We start from the raw sequence: 5,187 nt of genomic DNA on the forward strand, positions 1-5,187 counted from the left end.
GTAGAAACAACTTCGCCAACCGTGTAGTTAATGAACGGAATAAACTTCCTGCAGTTGTAGTCCAATGTATTTCAGTTCAAAGCTTTAAGAATCATTTAGATAAACACCGAAGCAAGATGCTGTAATGACTATTATTTATTTTATATTATTTGTTTATTTGTTTTGTTATCATTTGTCCGTTTCTTCGTTATTATTTGCTTGATTCTCGTTTATTATTAGTTATGTGTCAATCTATTATTATTTACTACTTACCTGTTTGTTTATCATTTAACTATACCTATGCATTTCTTTATGTATTTTATTTATTATTTACATTATTATAGTTTTTATTTATTCATTTATTTATTTATCATTGTTATGATTTTTTTCGCATCCGACCTAGATATGGACCAAAAGGTCTCCTGTCAGCATGCTCCGCCTTTGTAATCCTTTGTAATATATGTATATATATATATATATATATATATATATACATATATATATATTTATATATATATATATGTATATATATATACACACATAACTATATATATATACATATATATACATATATACATATATATGCATATATATACATATATATATATATGTATATAAAGTATACATATATATGAATATATATACATATATATATACATATATAAAGTTTATACATATATATATATATATATATATATATATACATATATATATTTATATACATATATATGCTAATAAGAACACGGGTACGTGTGTTCACTTATGCAAAGTAGACCACTTGGAAAAAGAAACTAACGAAGCAGAGCGCTTTCGATGTAATATATGAAAGCGCTCTGCTTCGTTAGTTTCTTTTTCCAAGTGGTCTACTTTGCATATATATATATATATATATATATATATATATATGTGTGTGTGTGTGTGTGTGTGTGTGTGTGTATATATATATATATATATATATATATATATATATACATATATATATATATGGATACATACATATATAGTGGTACCTCAAAAACCGACCACAATTCACTTAGAAAACGTTCGATTTTGAAAACAAATTTACCTCTGAAAATCATGGAAATACGATTAATCTGTTACAAGCCTGAGATGAATTACATATATAAACAAAAATACGTTCACATAAGTAATATATAGTGTAAAAATGTGTACATGAACATTATGTAATGTGTATTAAATATATAAAATTACAGTAATAATAGAAATACATGTACAGTACTGTAGTAAAATAGTAAAAATAATAATACTGTACTGTAATACGTCACATACCTGTTCGTTTATGAGACGATGGCGTACGTGAAGTGCTGGGTGTGAAGGGAGGGGAGAGGAGGAGGAAATTATTGCTTGGAAGGGGAGTCCCCTTCTATAAAACAACTAGACAATTGGGCTGCACGTGTTCTTTCCCTTCGTTGTCTTTTTTCATCTGGAGATAATTCGTCGTTGCGAATAGGCATTTTTTTTTTTTTTTTTTTTTTTTTGAGGAAGAATCTGTCTAATGTTTGTTGCACTTTTCTACGTTGCATGATTTTTTTTTTTTAATGCGTCATGACGTTATTGTTGAAAATGTTCACTGCACGCTTGGCAACTGCGGTATCGGGGTGGTATTTTTCAACGAAAGCCTGCTGTTCGGTCCATTTAGCACACATTTCGTTGATTTTAGCACTCTAAACCTCCTCCCTTACCACCTCCTCTCCAGATGATATTTCTTCCACCTGTTCCTGTTATTGCTTTTGTTACAGGTGCTTCAACTCTTCTGTGCTGAGCTCTCCAGAGTGGCCTTCAACGAGCTCATGCACGTCTTCTGCCTCAACTTGAAGGCCCGTGATTTTTACCATAAACACATTATCATCAATAACAGTGACGTCTTCGACAGCAGGATTTACGTCGGGCTGAAACCCCTCAAAATCTCTTTCTGGGACATACTCTGGCCAAAGTTTTTGCCATGCACTTCTCAGAGTACGATACGACACTTAACCCAGGCCAAATAAATGAGATTCACACAATTAGGATAGTGAAATGGTCTTTCCAAAATTTTCTAAGGGCTCTTGTGTACATTTTTTAAATTATAAATGACCTGTTGATCCATGGGTTGAAGAATCGGTACTGTAGGAATTAAATCGTTATAAAGTCTAACGAAGCTGATAAAGCAAGCTAAAGCAGGGGGGGGGATGGGCACGGGCATTATCCATCACTAAAAGGCACCGTTCAGGCAAGACCTTTTCCTTAAGGTACGCTTTTACTTGGGGGCAAAAGCATCTTTAACCCACTCCTTGAAGAATTGTCGGGTTATCCAAGCCTTTGTATTGGTGCGCCACATAACTGGCAACGAACTTTTTTGCACTTAATATCTTGCGAATACACGGGGGTTGTCTGAATGATAAAGCAGCAGGGGATTAATCATACACTCACCTCTGGCATTTACACAAAACAGTAGTGTGACACAATCTTTCAAAAATTTATGGCCAGGCAATGTTTTTTCTTCTTTAGTGATTATTATCATGTGTTGTATTTTTACTCTGCTCTTCATATTGTGTATTGGTTTTGGTGACAAATGCTGCAGAGGTCAAGGTGATGGTAGTTCAAACCCTGCCGCCAGAGAGTTGGACCAAGAGAATGGTTCATTATATTCCATGCTACAAAGTTCTCTGTAAGGGGCACTATCCTAGGGGAAGTTCATGATGTTAAACTGAATCATCATCACATGTTTGTTTATTATTATTTGCGTGTTTTTAATTAATTATTAGTTATCTGTCAATTTATTATTATTTACTATTTAACTATACCTGTACACTTCTTTATTTTATAATAATTTGTATTATTATATATGTTTTTTTATCATTATTATATATATATTTTTTTTTGCATCCGACCTAGTTATGGACCAAAAGGTCTCCTGTCAGCATGCTCTGCCTTTGTAATCCTTTGTAAAGTAGTTTGGAAACTTCTTCCAAAACAGCCCCATTTCGTCGTAATTAAACACTTGCTAGGGCACATATCTTTCAGCAGTAATATAGTCATTAAATATGTCAACGAATTCTTCAGCCGCAGCCTGGTTTACACTTGCTGCCTCGCCATTTTACTCCCGTAGCCACATTTTCTTTTTTAATGACTTATTTGTTCTTACGGAACGTAGAAATGGTCGATTTTGGGATCTTGTATTCGCTTGCCAAGTCGGACACACGAACGCCCCATATATGTTTGTCTATTATCAATTTCTTAGCTCAATAGCAGTGCGTGGCACTTTATGCTTTTCACTTTTGTCTTATTTTGTTCTTTTTTTGGAACCAATGGCTATTCACTGAAGGCGAACGTATAAGCACAAACACTAACGAGCGGCACATAAATGTATACGATGACGATTGAACTGAGACTGAGGCCCAGCATCTCTCGTACGATGTGACAGCCTCAACATTGAACGTTCGAGAAACTTTTTGGGCGCTCACGTGATTAACGAATTTTAGATTTTTGAGCTTTTGTTCCATTTTTAAGGCAATTTTTTCAGTTTTAATTTCTTCGAGATAAGAAACGTTCAATTTTTTATGTATACTTAGGGCGCAGGTTTTCTTTTATACACACTTAATTGAACACCACAGCGTTTTCACAGCTATTAATTTTCTTCTTTATATTTTCAAGTTTCCTCACTAAGGTTCTAATCATGGGAGGATGAGGGGAAACGAACTTTCCAAAGTTCTCTATTTTAATCATTCGACGTTTCGACTGCAAGGAGTCATTTTCAAGCTAAAAATGAAGTTAAGACAACACATTTTACAGATAAGTGTAGCATTCTAACTTTTCCTGTGACCATGTAACGTGTCTGTAATTTTTTTTTCCCTAAGGTAGTTGTTGTCTTGTATTCTTCCATGTAATGTTATTTGGTACAGGTATGTCGATGACATACTATGCATTTGGCCACTTGCTCATAACTTGGATAATTTTTTAGTTTAAACAATTTAGTACCTTCTATAAAAATTTCAATTGAGACAACAAATTACCCTTTCTAGATGTTACCATTCACAGGAAAGAAAGTTACTTCAGGTTTGATTTTTTTAGTAAACCCACTAACGTTTTGTTATATGTTCAACATTATTCTGCTCACCACCTTAATACAAGGATCTCATTATATTTCCTCCGTGTTTCTCAGAGCTTTTAGAGTTTGTAGTCCTGAGTTTTTAGATGAAGAAATAAAAAGGATTTATGAAACAGCATCAAACTTGAAATAACCAAAACATGTGATAGTTAGATCACAATACAAGGTCAGGAAGTCCTACAATGATTCTACCCCAAAAGATCCTTTTAATAAAAAGAATCCTTTGTTTCTTCCCTTTCATCCCAATTTAGTGAAACTTCCTCGTGTCCTTAAGGTTTTTAATGTTAATGTTGTATTTAAAAACAATACAATCAAAGAACCTCTTAGCAAGAATTCGCCTGATAATTCGGCTGGTTGTGTCTACACTATCCCTTGCAAGAATTGCAATTCTTGTTACATTGGTCAGACTGGCAAGGAATTAAGATTTAGGTTGAACCAGCACAAGTATAGTGTCCGTACTGGTCATTCTTCAAGTGGGATTTTTGCTCACATTAAGGAATACAACCATTACATTAATTGGGATAATTCCCAAGAAATTGTTTCATGTAATTCTTATTTGGTAAGGAATATAATTGAATCGAGTCTTATTAAAAAAACTTTTAATGAGAATCTCAATTTAAGCACTGGTCTTTTCAAATTAGATAGTTTTGTCATCAACTAAATTGTAGGGCAATGTCTCAAAGCTCCGCCTTAGCCATCTTGTGTGACCTTTTATCACCTGTGTCAATTGTCACCCATTTTATTTATTTATTCTTGTTATTATTTTTTCTATTTTTGTTTCTTTGTTAGACAATCCTTATGTACTCATGTTGAGTGACCTCTCCTGTTCTCTATATTATTGTATTTAAGCTGTACTTTGTTGTGATACTATGTACTTTGAAAATGTCTTAAATAGACGAAAACGTTCATTATACCGATCTTTGATTTACTTGTGGTTTCAAGCAAAATATCTTTATTCACGTGTTTTATGTGATTACTGTTGCATATATATATATGCATGGTTGTGGGTGTGTACATATATTTATATAAATAGAGGGAGTGAGAGTGAGAGACAGACAGACAGACAGAAAGAAAGAGAGAGAGAGACAGACAGACAGACA

Source organism: Oratosquilla oratoria, chromosome 5 (genome assembly GCF_046742065.1).
Source record: "Oratosquilla oratoria isolate Oo_2021 chromosome 5, ASM4674206v1, whole genome shotgun sequence".
NCBI classification, from domain to species: Eukaryota; Metazoa; Arthropoda; class Malacostraca; order Stomatopoda; family Squillidae; genus Oratosquilla; species Oratosquilla oratoria.